The sequence below is a fragment of the Cynara cardunculus genome (assembly GCF_001531365.2).
Source record: "Cynara cardunculus var. scolymus isolate 2C chromosome LG 10, CcrdV1, whole genome shotgun sequence".
NCBI classification, from domain to species: Eukaryota; Viridiplantae; Streptophyta; class Magnoliopsida; order Asterales; family Asteraceae; genus Cynara; species Cynara cardunculus.
Genome location: NC_037537.1, coordinates 27,348,980 through 27,365,713, shown reverse-complemented (window position 1 = coordinate 27,365,713; position 16,734 = coordinate 27,348,980). Strand labels below are relative to the sequence as shown.

The following is a 16,734-nucleotide window of genomic DNA, read 5'->3' as shown; positions in this document are numbered from 1 at the left end:
TATATATATATATATATATATATATATATATATATATATATATACACACACACACTCACACATTTAGTCAAAAAGTTCAAAAAAAGTTGTGTTTTCGTATTTTTCTTGACGATAAAAGTTGAATCTAAACATATAAACTTCAAATATAAAAAAACAAAGAAGAACAATGAAACAATAGAAAACGAGTCATCGTAACTTTAAGTCAATGATCACCACACCTTTATAAGACAAGAAGGTAACATCAGATAATGACCTCCTACTGAGACGACGACACACACCAAAATTGACGTCAATATCTAGAAGTTCGTTTAATTAACTGGATAATTTGCGAGAATTATTAATACATAATATTAGAAATTCTATTGTTGTGTCTTCAATTATCAGTTACCGTGAATTAATTGTTGATTTTACTTGTTGACTCCATAGTTTTAAAAACCCAGACCGCTATCGTTTCAGCTTTGATTTGATAACTAAATTGGCTTCCAGTTTCATCTATCATTCTCAGTAAACCCGAATTTGTCCCCTACAGACGAGTTCCCGAAAATGGAGTCATACTGAAAGTAACCTATGAAACAAATTTATCAATTCAGATAAATCATGGGTAAATAAAAGACAAAAGTTGCTTACTGTCTGTATTTTGCATCTAGACGTAACACAAACAAGGGATATAAATTTGAGTTTAAGAATAGCATAACGAGACACTTGTCTTAGACATATTCATAAATAAGTGGTCCATATCAAGACAACATGGCAGATAAATCCTATCAAGATAAAATCTGATTTTCATAACGATTTTATAGGACAATTTTCAAGAAATGTCATATAAAAGAATTATATGCTGATTTACTCCCTGAGTTTTATTATAATGTAACTTATAGGACTTTTTATACACGATGTATGCTTATTAGGTTGTATAACTCCGGCCTCAGAATTTATTATAATACATCTGTATAAGACAAACATATGTTAATCTTATGAACGTAAGTTCTAATCGAATACTTTTTTTAAGGATATAATATTTATATACGGCAAATGCAACAAATAAACTCACACACCCTCCTCACCTATGGTGAGGTTTGAACCCCTGACCTCCTAGAAGGACAAGGGCTACGATCGAATACTTCATTACGACAGTTGTGGATGTCGTAGCTCTGCTATAATGTTTGTTCTACTTCTGCTATAATTACGTTACTGATGAGTGTCATTATAACAGATTGCATATTTAAATCACATAATTAACAAAATTTATATTTTTAGCTTTTACTACTGAATTATTTATAGCTTTTGTTTAAAACCCTTTTTAAAAGAAAACCGACAATGGAAGGAATCAAACCCGTGACTTTTTCTTCGGAAATACAAGCAACTAACCAGCTGAACTAATTATGACTTTGTTATAAATCTCTTTTAGTCAAATGGTGTCACCATTTGAAAATTTATTTGGTCTGCCTCTGACTAGAACATATATATATTTAATTAGTTATGCATAATCGTTTGCAAATTAATGAATCAAACGAGTAAATAATAAATATGCGGGTATTTATTATATGAATATAATCACTACGACAGACTATTAGTTGTTATTTCTAAAACTGTTATCATAAATATATATGCCATGATTTTTTGTCATGTCAAGAAGCTTATTCTGTATAACCAAAACGTTATAAGATTGTCATGTTCTACCTAGGTTTCGTATATTCACTCATGACAAATCTCAAATACAACAAAGTTATTGTGTGTTCATTTTTTTCATTTTACACATGTTTTTATTGTTTTATAACGACTTTTATTCTCTTCCACTTTTTAGCTACCGACAAGTTTTTCTCTCTGATATTTTATCAAATAATTGTCTCTCTCACACACACATACACTCACACATACATACATGCATGCATGCATACATACATACATAGAGAGAGAGGGCTCAATCAAATGAGAAAAGTTTTGTTTGTGGTAACTGTAGGATCTAAACTTAACCACAAATCAAAGGCTAAATTATGAAATTAATAATTTTAGTAACTGTGAGATCAAATCTCATCCACAGATTAAAGGTTAAATTATGAAATTAATAATGTTGGTAACTTTAACTTAAAATATTAATAAGGGCATTTTAGGGATTTTATAAATATCCTCTCTCATCTCTCCTCTTTTTTCTCTCCGACAAATCTTATTCGACGAACCTTATTCCAATGAACCTTATGTGAACACAATATACACACTGTGATACCTAGATATACATACAAGATGCACAATGTGATACTCTTTGTAAAGCAATGAAAATAACGAAGATGCACACTATGATACTTCATAAAATAAAGAAAATACATTGCAATACACGTGACACATTATGAATGTTATCACTATGATACACTTTGATTTACAAACGTCTTTAAAATGCGATGTATATTAGGTAATATATATCCTAGGTAATTAATTTTAATTAAATATCTCCTCCTAAAAATTTAATTAAATATTTTGATTTGTTGTCGAAAATTGAATTCCTATATTACCCTTTTTGCTTATTCAAGAAATATCATTAAATATCTCAAACGAGTGGTTCACATTGAATCTCATGATTATCACAAACTAATCAGTTTTCCATTGAATGCATCCTTATATATATATTTGTGAAATATTTTATTACATTTAACACGTTTAGATAATCATAAACTCATTAATTTCATAATCATACAAAAAATAGAACCAATATCAGTAAGTTATAGAAAACTAGATGTTGGTTTTGATATCAATTTATGTCGGTCTCAACAAACAATAATGCAAGACACTACGCAGTATATTATCACATGACACTGAGACACATTGGTTACAAAAGTCCAAGAACCTATGAACGAGCTAAAAACCAATACTATGTAAGAGAAACATTAATCAGACATGACACGTTAAAAAGAGGGGAAATTGACCAAATGACCATATTCCACAACCAAATTGACCTGTTAATCAATTTTCTCTGGACTTTGCTCAATAGTCACTAGGTCCGCGATAACCAGGTCCGCATTTATTGCGAGCCCACTAAACGACAAAATTCGAGAGTTTTTTGGCCTAGGTCCGTAATTAGTACAGATCCGATCCAAAACTCATTTTCCTTGAATCTGTAATCCAGATCCGTAAGTGTCCACATTGGGGATTCGAGTTGATCGGGTTTTGGGTTGAAGTTAGTCAGGTTCAGATGTAGTTCTAATGCAAAAAATATATATTCAATCGATTTTGAGGATGAATTCAATCGATTGAGAGGATTGATGAAATTGGTAGCAGATTTATAGATTAGAAAAGAGCATGACCGACTAGGATTTTAGATATTCAAAAAATAATTACATAAATAAATGTATTTACGTAATATTTAATATATATATATATATATATATATTTCCAAATATCAGACCCAATCGGAACCCAAATATCCCCCAAAAATCAGGTTTTGGATTTTCGGATTTTGGGATATTTGAGTTTTATATAAATACCTTGTTTTTTCGGTTCGAGCTGTTCAGATTTTACATACCTCTACCAATTAGAGAAATAGAGGGGTAAATTCGTCAAACAATAAAATTTCATTAAAAATATTCAAGTAGATTTTTTTGTTCTCCAAGTTGTAATACATTTCCTATCAAACGAGATTTAAATCAGTTCCGAATAGAACTTTGTATACATAGATGTTTTAATTCTATAACCATTTTTTTTATATTAGAAGCGTACTCGTGTAATGCAGTGAGATATATTCTGATTTTAATGTTTTATTTTATTTTTTGTTTTTGTCGATATAATATGGTTTTATGTGGTTTTGAGAAAACGATAATGTTTTCATTTTTGAATAAAATATATGAATTTGAAAATATCATAAAATTTTGAAAAAAATATAACGATATCAGTATCAAATTAACTATTAACTATTTTTTTTTGTAATTTCTTTAATCCAATTTTTATTATGATTTATTTAGGTTTAATAACGAAATAATTTGTTTTTGGTTTAATAATATATTTTTTATAAAGATAATAATGAAGTATTTTATTAGAAATCAATAGTTATCCTAAGTATATTTTAGATTTTTCATAATTAAAATGAGATGTAATCATTATCTGCAGTTGATTACATGAATTCAAAAATATAGCTTTAATAAGCTATACTTACGTATAATTTATTTGTAATCTTGATTTTTAAGTAATATGTATCAATAAACAATAGTTCATGCATAAAAACGGTTTTTAAGAGTTTTTTTTTCAAATACTTTATAATACATTATAGATATTATGGTACCCACACTGTAAAATTTTTAATCTTGAAGATTCATACAAAACATTATTTTTTCACACAAATGCAATCTTCATATTATTCTATAATGATTTTAAGGTAGTGTGTTTGGTACGCAGATTGTACGGGACAGAATAGGACGGAACGGGATGAGACTAATTGTCTGTTTTATGTTTGGTACGACTAGGATAGAACAAGACTGTTAAAATGATCATATTACCCCTAAATGTTGTTCTATGTTATTTTATATCATATAATGATTGTAAAATAACAACAAATCAACCAAAAATATATGTAAATATTTAATTTATGATACCAATATTTTTTAACATTCCAAGACCACATGTAAATAACATTTGTCATACCATAAATTTTAAATACGCACATAATTTTAAAAGTTTAAACACAACAAATGTAAATAACATTTTTCACGCCATCTTCAAAAGCTTGACATTTCAAGAATGGAGGCTGTGAAAGATGAGAAAGAAGATGCAATTAAATTAGGTTTGTATTTTGATATCAAATAATAAGGGCAATATTGTAATATCAAATTTAGTCCCATATTGTTCTACCTTTTTTGGTGGAACAAAAAAAACTCAAGAATAATCCCACCCAATCTTACTTTTGTCCCATGTTGTCCATCTCATTTTTGTCCCATGACACACCAAACATGAGACTGTATATTTTTTGTCTCGTCCTATCCTACCTAATCCACATACCAAACACATCCTAAACGTTTGAAAAGGTTGTAATTTTTTATTCAGACATACTACAAGAATCTGGTTGTGGTCTTATTGACATGATCACTCGTCTTATTGGGTACATTCACCACTCTTGGTGATATATGACTCATATTTAATATTCGAAGTCTTTTGGGATATCTTAATTAATATTTTTATGATACATATAAAAGTATAAATATTGAGTCTGGATTATTTTATTAAGGATATGTATGTTAACAATTTTAATTAATTTAGTAACACTCATAACTTATTCGGTTAACTATGCGTGACTATTAATAGTGGTTTAATGATATAGAAAATGACTTATTCAATAAGTTTTTGTTGAAAGCTTTATGCAGAAAGCCAAATTATGTATAAACCTATCCTTCCAATTAAAAAACAGACTTCGTTCATCTATTAAAAACTTTCTTAAACAAAAACATTTTTAATTTATACATACAGAAAATTTTATCCATATGGTACTTAATAAAAAATCAACTAAACAGTCTCTAATTAAACTGGTGAATGGATTTTGTCATTTAAAGGTTTCTATTTCAAACAATAATTTTTGAAGTGCATAAAAAAAATAAAAATAGATAAAAAGTAAGGGGTCGTTTACCAAACACTTAGCCGGTAACTGTTTATCAATAAAATTTAACACTATCATTAACTTAGCGGGTAAGATTTTAGTCCACCAAAACGGTATTATATGCACCAATTTACCCGGTAAGCGCTTACCGTGGTAAGAGTAATCGTCTTCACTTACCGGTTAAGACTCTTGGTCCTTGTCTCGCTCCTACCGGGTAAGATTTTTGGTTATTACCATATTCATCCGGTAAGGTAATGTGACTTGGTGTTCACTTACCCGAGCAAGCGTTTGGTAAACGGCCCCTAAGTTACGTTTTTCGTCCCTATCGATTTGCTAAAAATTGTGGATTTGTCTTTTTGTTTTAAAATTTCAGTTTTCATAGTTTGCAATGTTTTTGAAACTAAAACACTACGTCTAAGTATGAAGCACTAAAATAGAAATGAATTGTAAACCATAAAAACTAAAAAAAAAACAAATTTTAAATCACAAGGACATAAAATGTAATGAATTGTAAACCATACGAATGAAAGTTATAATTTCAAAACTATAAAAACGAAAACAGAAATTTTCAACAAACCATAAGGACTAAAAACGTAATTTACTCAAATAGATGATGACAACATTACATATCTATTTCTTTTAATTATTAATTATTAATTCAAAAACAAAAAAAAAACAATCACACATATACGTATTTATACTTTTCACTGATATCAGAGTTCTGAACAAATATTGTAGACAACTGATATTAAAAAAGTTCACTGATCACAGATAAAACACAAAAGAAAGGTGAGAGAATAATATTCCTAAAACACCTTTATTCCTTCCCGTTGATCTATTCTTCTGTTGTCGCCATCCTTGCCTTGTTGTTGCCATCTCTGCCTCATTGTCATTGCCCGCCTTGTTGTTACCATCTCCACCTCATTGTTGTTGTCTATCTTTTCTTGTTCAACACAAATAATCGCTAAAAGCAGGTCCACTGTAATAACACTACATCAAATCGACACAATCAGTATGATTACATGCTTCACCTTTTTTTGTTGAAATCATATTTGGAGGTGGCTGTCAGTATTGTCACTAGTAGCGTCTAAATCATAAGAACCAGTAAAAATAATAATGCTCTTTATCAGTTACCACAAGTTCGGATGTGTTGTTAATCATGCATGTTTATGTTTATTTTTTGAGTTTTTTCGATGTCGATAAACAATTGCTTTTGGTTTTCATTGTGTTTATGCATGTAAACAGTAAACATATAAGAGTCATCACTTTCACTTATCAGGTAAAACTTTCGATTCTTGATATTTTTATACATTAGGGTAAGTGAGCCGGTAAATGCTTAATCAAATAAGTATGGTAAATGACCCCTAAATAATTAATATTATTTGATATTGATATCGATGTAAATTTCTATGGCTCCCTCAAATTTATATTTTATTAAAATATATTAGTATTACCGTTTTCCCGAAACAATACGAAACCGTATTATACAATCGAATAAACAAATATTAAAATAAACATTAAAATCAAAATGTATTTCATTATATTGCGCAGGTACGCTTCTAATCATTTTATATACTACGGTAAAAAATAGATTATTCAAAATGAGGCTTTGGAAATTTTTACTCCAAAAGAAAAAGTAGGAGAGAGAGACTGAATTCTCCAAATTTAGAGAATTCTTTAAAAATAATTAATTATGAAAATGATATTATTTTTTATTTTCCCTACCAATAATAATCATTGAAATTAAATATATAAAAGACGTAAATAAGATTTTATGAAAGATATTAAATATTGTAACCTCCAAATTAAAAAAAAAAACTATTAAAAATGAATATGAAGTTTTTTTAAAGATTTTTGTTTTTAATTATTTGTTTTAAAAAAATATGTTGAAGATGTTCTTGGGGGTGTTTGGGATTGCATATTTAAAACAACTTATTTTTTATTTTTTTTGTAAAGTGTTTATTAATTTATATGGTGGCAAACTGGAGTTTTATAAAAAGTGTTTGGATTAGCTTATGCGGTATCACACCAGATAAGCTGATAAAATAGATAGCGATACTCTTTTTTTTTCTCATCCAAACATTAAAACTCTTTATTGTTGGTACCACACCGAAATAAGTTAATAAGTTAGAATTCAAGAGAGTTCTAATTGATTTGTGTTGGGTTGGTGATCAATTATTTAATGCAATCATCTTCCTTATAGATTTTTTTTATAGTTTTTAAGAATAAAACTACAATTAGTTATTAAAAATTTATTTTAGTGATTTTAATGATCATTATATTATTTAAATTTATCACATTAATACACTAATACATATATATATATATATATGTGTGTGTGTGTGTGTGTGAGAGAGAGAGTATGCACATATGCATAACATGTACATGTGTATAAAAACCAAAAAACAACTTTAATTATCAGTATGCACATATACATACCGTCCAGATAAATGGTTATCAAAGTGTTCATCATTTTTTCTTGTTTTGAGGTTTTCCCTTGGACCATCTTCAATTACAATAAAGTTTATATAAAATGGTAATTTCCAAAAAAAAATTAAAAAAAATGTTAATTCCTAGTAAATAGTAATAAATGATTCTTAAGATTTTTTAAAAGGAGTTGATTAATATACGCATATTATATATTGTGTTTACACATGCATATATAATTTGAGATGAGATCTATAGAAAACTTTAAAAGAAAAACCGAAGAATCACAAAAACCAGAGTAAAATAGTAAATTAATATTTAAGGGATAAGGACAATTTCAAATCTCACACACATGCATACATATATATATATATATATATATATATATATATATATATACTAGAAGAGTACTCGTACAATGCAACGAGATACATTTTTATTTTAATGTTTCGTTTTATTTTTAGTCTTTATTGATATAATACAGTTATATGGAGAAAGATAATGTTTTTACTTTTGAATAAAAAAAATTTGAAAAAATATATCGATATCGATATCAAATTAACTATTTAAAAGTTTTTTTTTTGTGTACAATTTTTTAATTCAATTTTTTATTATAATTTGTATAACTAACGGTAGATAAACATAATCAAATATAAGATAAACATCTCATTTTAAATATAAAAAATTTAAAATATAATTAGAATAACCATTGAGTTCTAATAGAATAATTAATATTATAAAAATTATATTGTTAAACAAAAAATAAATCAGTACTTCGTGTATAAAAAATGGTTTTTAAGAGTTTTTATTAAATGTTTTATAATATATATATATAGAGAGAGAGAGAGAGAGAGAGATTGGTTATTATACAACTATTTACATTTGTACAACTAATACAACTCAATCTCAACCGTCCATTTAATTTGATGAAGATGTGATTTCATAGAAGTTTTGATTGTTTTTTAATATAAATTATTGATCACAATTAATGAACTATATTCATCTTCCATAAATATTCAAATCATAATAAATGAACTCTCATTATTTCCATAAACATCTCAATTTATTGGGTTGCATTGATTATACAAATGTGACGGGTTGTCTTTGAAACAAATTCTCTCTCTCTCTCTCTCTCTCTATATATATATATATATATAGAGAGAGAGAGAGAGAGAGGGAGGGAGAGAGGTTGGTTATTATACAACCCTTGACATTTGTGCAACCAATACAACTCAATCTCAACCGTCCATTTCATTTGATTAATATGTGATTTCATAGAAGTTTTGATTGTTTCCTAATATAAAGTATTAATCATAATTAATGAATCATATTCATGTTTCATAAATATTCAAATCATAATAAATGAACTCTTATCATTTCCATAAATATCTCAATTTATTGGGTAGCATTGTTGTACAAATGCAACGGGTTGTATTTGAAACAAACTATATATATATATATATATATATATATATATATATATATAGGGGCCTAATCAAATGAGAACTGATTAGTTTGTGGTAATTGTGAGGTTCAATCTTAACCACAAATCAATGAATAAATTAAGAAATTAATAATTATAGTATTTTTTAAACAGAATAAAAATTAAAATATTTAAAAAGTCAACTCTAATTTAATAATAAGGGTAAATTGGGGATTTTAAAAAACCCTATCCCCTCTATTCTTTTGCACCGTCCTCTCTCCTTACAACAAAATCACACGTCTTATTTCGGTTTCAAAAATGAAATCAAGATATATCAAATTTTTATTTATTTTAAGATTTTGTTTTTACATGATTTTTCCATTTAAATTTAGTGTTTAATGTATTATTAACATGATTTTTTTTCATATGCATTATGTTTACAGCTTGAAACTTTTTTACGTGTATTTTTTATTTTCCAAACACGTCAAAAATGTTTACATTATGAAACAAATGTATATTAATCACTTCATGAAATTTTAACCAGATATAAAATATACTAATTTTAAATGATTTTATAATTTAAATAGTTGTATAAAATATGGTCCCTAGATAACCATATGATGGAAACCTTATTCTAAATCATAGGAAAATTTGATTATGCAAAAAGGAATCTAGAGAGTTTGTACTTGTAACGTATAAATTAAGAAAGAACATTATATTTATATATATATAGAGAGAGAGAGAGAGATGAGCGATCAAATGAAAACCGTCATCATTTATGTAAACTATGTAAACCAATCTCATATATCCATTTGCTTGATCAATGGTCAAGATTAGTTTAGGTTATATTAGAAAATTAAAAAAAACTAAAAATTTATTTTATAATCCGAAAAAGGGCAAAATGATAACTTTGGTAGTGGTAATATTAATGACAACTATATCATGTATATCGTAATATTAATGAAACAAAATCATTTGTAAAATAATATATTAATTTTATGTTCAAATATTATAAAAAAAATAACATCCATCATTAAAATAGATCAACAATAAAAATAAAACACACTATAATCAATTTAACATAATAAAACCTTTTGAATAATAATAATAATAAATTACTATTACATTTCATGAACGAAATGGTTTCACAGTTTCATCAATACACAAATCAACGTAATGCTAGATGAGACATTTGTCATTTTCAAGTTCCCGGTAGGTGGATCCGTTTCAATCTAATTATGAAATGGTTTCACTGTTATTGGTAGATGGATCTGTTTCATCGTAATAATGAAATGTTTCACTGTTCGCTAATTACACAACATTTTCTTATCAATTATGAAATGGTTTCACTTTCTTCACGCACCCATTTCATCAGCCAATTTCTTCCAATACGAACATGTTTTCATAGAGTCAATGCATTTACCATTACATGTTTTGTTAACCATTAAGTGAACAAAATCATCCAACAAAAAACAAAATGAAACAATTTCATCAAATATTGTTGATAAGAAAACAAAATTATGCAAGAATATTATATTGCGCAACCAGTTAATCCCCCAAAAGTTTCATAAAACAAGCTCCTCAATGAACGTTTTCACGAACCAATCTACATACGTTTCATAAAACAAGCTCCTCAATGAACGTTTTCATGAACAAATCTAGCATGAATCTGTTTCACAACTAATTATATTTTTCATGGTTCATGAATATTTGTTTGGATCTATTACTGATTTCGTGGATTAATGAATATAATAATTTTCGATCTTCATATTATTACCACTAATAAACCGAGAAACCAAATAACAATATTCAATTTTTAAAATTCTAATTTAAATAAACATTTAAATATTACCATTTTAAAATTTTTCGTTATTATGTTACCCTAATTAAGATTTATTAATAACTTTCATATTTAATAAAAAACAATGTAAATGACAAATCTACCCTTAATAATTAAATTTAATTAAGAAAAAAAGAAATTTTCCTATTAATCAAAATTAGTTTACACAGTTTATAAGAATTAGACGTTTTCATTTGATTATATATATATATATATATATATATGTGTGTGTGTGTGTGTGTGTGTGTGTGTGTGGGAACGATCAAATGCAAACCACTCAATTTGTACAAACCGTGCAAACCGCATTCAACCAATCATAATTTTTCATTTTGTTCATTTTTTTGTAATTATGAGAGGTTGATTAATCATTTTTATTGTGGAGGGTGTTAATCATAGATATTATCATCTTYATWATTTTAATTTTAGAGAAATACATGAAACARTTTCATTAATGTTAGAGAAATACATGAAACAGTTTCATTAAGTATTATATGAAACAATTTCACAACTATATATGAAACAACTTCATCAAAAAAAAATATTATATGAAACAATTTCACAAGATTAAACAATTTCATGAAAAAATTTCATAAGATTAAACAATGAAATCGACAGATGAAGGTGGTTTGCACGATTTACACAAATAAAGGCGGTTTTCATATGATCACTCCTCTCTCTCTCTCTATATATATATATATATATAAAAGATGGGGTTTTGGCCATGTTTTGTATTGTTTTAATAAATACAATTTGCCCAAAACCTTGAGCACCATTAATGCATACAATCATGGAACCCTAAAATACATTTAAATCTTCACCGTTGACCAAATTATCATCACATGACAACCTGCCACAAATTATTAGCATCTAATTCAACATTGACCAAAACCTCTTGATCAAACCTTTCAATTTTTTTTAAAAAATCTAATAAATTTCATAGATATGAATTATTAGTTTTTTTAAATGTATTTATAATTAAAGCTTGTTTAAGGGGTTGTTTTGTTTGTTTCCCGTTAAGTTTTATATGAGTCAAGTTATATCTGTACATAAGTTTTGCTTGTGAGGGTGTGTTTTTTTTTTCTATATAGATGAAATGAGTGTGTTTTTTCAATTGGAGGGGCATGTTTGGAAATAATTTTTTGTATAAGTTTTTCTCTAAAAGTTTACTGAATAAGTCACTTTCTATGTTATTAAGTCACTGTTGAACACTTAAAACTAAAAGGTGTTCCACTTGGTTACTGGTAATGTGGTTTGAAGGGTGTTTCGATCATTTATGTTCAGATTGCAAAACTATTGCTCCCGATAGTGATGGTTAGGGTGGATGAAACTTGAGAATGCGTGAGAGTTTGTTTTTCTTAAGTTATATTTCGACCGAATTATGTTTGGGTATCACGGAATTAACTCGAGAATAATTTCAAATGTGCAGAACGGTTTTGGCAGAAACAGTGAACTTTTTAAATCAGTTTAATCGTTAACGACCCTCTATTAAAAACTAGAATAACTTTCAATTAAGTGAAAACAATCGGTAAAAATAAATAGTGGACAATTACGAAAAAAATACAGTTAAAAAACTGGTGGAAAATACTAGTAAGCCGATAACTCATTAGTGGGAATTGGGAAACCATCAACTAATAACCTATCAGTGGGAAACCATAATCAGATGACTATCAGCTGATAGCACATCAGCAAGATCACATGTAATGGCACCACCCCTCGGACCCCGCCCCTAGAACCCCACAAGGGGCGTGCACCCCCCTTGACCCTCGCCATAACCCGTCATCAAACCATCCCGAATTTTAATTGGCTTACATGAATGTGCACTTTAGACCTTCTACTCCGTGTTATAACTCAACTAGCTACCCTATATTCTTCTGTCAATCAAAATTACGTGACAATTTTACTAAAATCACCAAGAAATTTTTCTCCATTGACGTACACCAACCAACTATAAATTTATAGATTTAGTCCTTATACTTACAGACCATGTTCAGAAGCCTTTTTTATACTTTGACCCTTCCACAAGTTGAGGAGTTGCTACTTACGAAGGTAGTGATATTTATTTAGCTAACAGATGAATTTGATCCTTGAAAATGACTTTTTCATTTATTTCAAAAAAAGAATAGTAAAATTAAAAACATATGTGAATACAAAATCTTGATGGTACAGTGTTTATTTAACGTTGTTTGGTTATTTGTGATATATGGAAGTGGGTACCATTTTAATAAAAGAATAAAGGCACGTGCTTGTGTACCTGCATGTTTACATTTGGAAAGATGCGTACTCTCATGTTTCTTAAGACATACGACCCAATTATTTTATTTAATATTCTTTTATTATTTAATTGGGTTTTTTTTATTTTAATTGTTTAATGTTTTATTTTTATTTATCTTAAATAAAACGTTTATTTCTTTTTAAATAGATGTTTATTTCTCGATTCTATTCTTAATTATTGGAAAAAGAATAATTAATATTGAGAATAATCATTATTTAATTAATTAAAATGTTTCTAATTATAAACATTTATTTTTGAATATATTAATAGAACATTTTTCAAATTCTATTATTGTTAAAAATCAAACAGTTAACCATAAGAATGATGTCTCATTGATTTGAGGTTAGACTCCAAAGATCAAAGTGTTTGGAGACCGGAGGTCTCGTGTTCAAATCCAAGTAGAAATAAGAATCCATTTGTGGGCATGGAGGTTCAAATGTGGTGACTGTGGGCTACCCACAAAGCAGGTGGTTGTTCTGTGATTAGTCGGCTTGCATAGCAGGTTGGATATCTAGGTTAATAAAAATAATAAATCGGTTATATTTATGGAAATTAATAGGAGACCTTTTGTGAACTCTCTAATTAGAATATTTATGAAAAATGACTGGAGTTCATTAATTATGAGTAACTTTTTTAAATTAGAAAACGATCGAGATATTTACGTAATCATATATTCATTAGTCGAGATGGATGATTGAAATTAGTTTATAAGAATCAGATATTTTGCAAAAGAATGGATTCTAATAAAAACATTGTCCCGAAATAAAAATAAAATTTCAAAATTTAATTAATGCATAAATAGGATCGAGACCTTCTTTTGAGAACCCTGTAAATCGTGAAATCTATGGGAATCAGTGCATAATGTGTTATTTCGTATGAATTTTGTTTCATCTATTGTTAGAGTTTATACAGTGATTAACATATACTTGTTTCACATGTACCCGGTTCACAATGTAAACTTTTTTCCGCATGTTTGTAAAACAAAAAAAATACACGTAAAAAAGTTTCACATCGTGAACCGTTTACATATGAAACAATAATATATATGTTAATCGATACATTAAATACTTAGATGGAAAAAAATCATGTGAAATAAAACTTTAAAGTAGAAGTTATTCTAATAATAACTACAAGGGTGGTATCTGATTGGTTTGAGTTTGACTCCAAAGGTCAAAAGTACCAGGAGGTCTCAGGTTCAAATCCAAGGAGAAATAAAAATCTCCTTGTGGCCACGGGGGTTCAAATGCGATAACTTCGGGCTATCTATAAAGCAGATGGTCGTCCTAGAATTAGTCGCTTCGCAATAACGGGTTGAATATCCAAGTTAATAAAAAAAATAAACCCTAATAATTAATTAAAAATTAAAAATAAAAAATAGAAAATGGTGATAGGTACGTGGAGTTTAACTAGAAATACAAGACCCGCCCTCTTTAAGCCTCAGACTGACAGACCATCTCCCACACACTTTCAAAGCTTTCCTTTTTATCTTTATTGGTCATCAATGGCGATCGAAGATCCATTCGTTTTACTCTTCTTTCTGCTCCTATTGATCTCATTCTTCTCTACCTTAATCTACTGTACATCTAGGGTTCATTGTAGTTGCGAAATCTGCCATGCTTATGTCACCTCCACTTGGTCCATCCAATTCGATAATCTCTGCGATTGGTACACTCATCTTCTCCAAAAATCACCCACCAAAACCATCCATATCCATGTTCTTGACAACATCATCACATCGAACCACGAATCCGTTGAATACATGCTCAAAACCAGATTCGAAAACTACCCAAAAGGGAAACCCTTTTCTGTAATCTTGGGAGATTTCTTGGGTCGTGGAATCTTTAACGTCGATGGCGATTCGTGGAGGTTTCAGCGCAAAATGGCGTGTCTCGAGCTCGGGAAGCTTTCGATGAGATCGCATGCTTTCGAAGTTGTGAACAATGAGATTGATCACAGACTGATACCTCTTGTATCGTCGTTTTCGGAAAAACAACGTGAGGATTTGGATTTGCAGGATGTTTTTCGGAGGTTTTCGTTTGATGTGATTTGTAAGTTTTCGTTCGGGTTTGATCCGAAGTGTTTGGATGAGTCGTTGCCGGTTTCGGATTTGGCGGTTTCGTTTGATTTGGCATCGAAGTTATCGGCTCAGAGAGCGATGAATCCGTCGCCATTGGTGTGGAAGATGAAAAGGATGTTGAATATCGGAAGTGAGAAGAGGCTTAAAGATTCGATAAAGATGGTGAACATGTTTGCGGGTGAAGTTATCCAACAACGAAACAAGTTAGGATCGTGTTCGAATCACGAAGATCTTCTTTCGCGATTCATGGCGACGACGAAAGATTCGAAATACCTTCGAGACATTGTTATAAGTTTTATGTTAGCCGGACGCGATACAGTTGCATCCGCGCTAACCGGTTTGTTCTGGCTATTAGCTCATCACCCACGAGTTGTGGCCACCATCCGAGAAGAGGTAGACAAAGTCGAAGCTCTCACGAGCTTCGACCAGATACGCGAACACCATTACCTACAGGCAGTGGTGTTCGAGGGAATGAGACTATTCCCACCAATCCAATTCAACTCAAAGTTTTGCCTACAAAACGACACCTTCCCCGACGGCACATTCGTCAAGAAAGGAACCCGAGTCACGTATCACTCTTACGCAATGGGTCGAATGGAGACCATTTGGGGTCCCGATTGCTCGGATTTCAAGCCCGAAAGATGGTTAAAAGATGGTGTCTTTTTTCAAGAAACCCCTTTCAAATACCCAGTTTTTCAAGCTGGATATCGGATGTGTTTAGGGAAAGAAATGGCACTTGTGGAGATGAAAAGCGTCGTTATTTCTCTTTTGCGACGGTTCAATATCCAATTAGCGACACCAGTTCAGACCCCACGGTTCTCACCGGGGCTCACCGCGACCTTCACTGGTGGGCTACAGGTTCGAGTTAGTGAAAGAAGAGGGAAGACGTAGCCTAAACTATACCACATATTAATATTAGCATTGTGGACCACATTGATGTTGTTATCAACCATATACTAATGTAAAAAGGAAAAGGGAATATATATATATATATATATAGAGGTTGGTTATTATACAACTTTTGATATTTGTGTAACTAATACAACTCAATCTCAACCGTACATTTCATTTGATTAATATGTGATTTCATAGAAGTTCTGATTGTTTCATAATATAAAATATT

General features: G+C 29.3%; 1 pseudogene; it reads left to right on the top strand.

Moving 5' to 3' along the window:
- Window positions 1-15,001: 15,001 nt before the first annotated feature.
- LOC112520183 lies at window positions 15,002-16,571 on the top strand (annotated as a pseudogene).
- Window positions 16,572-16,734: the final 163 nt, after the last annotated feature.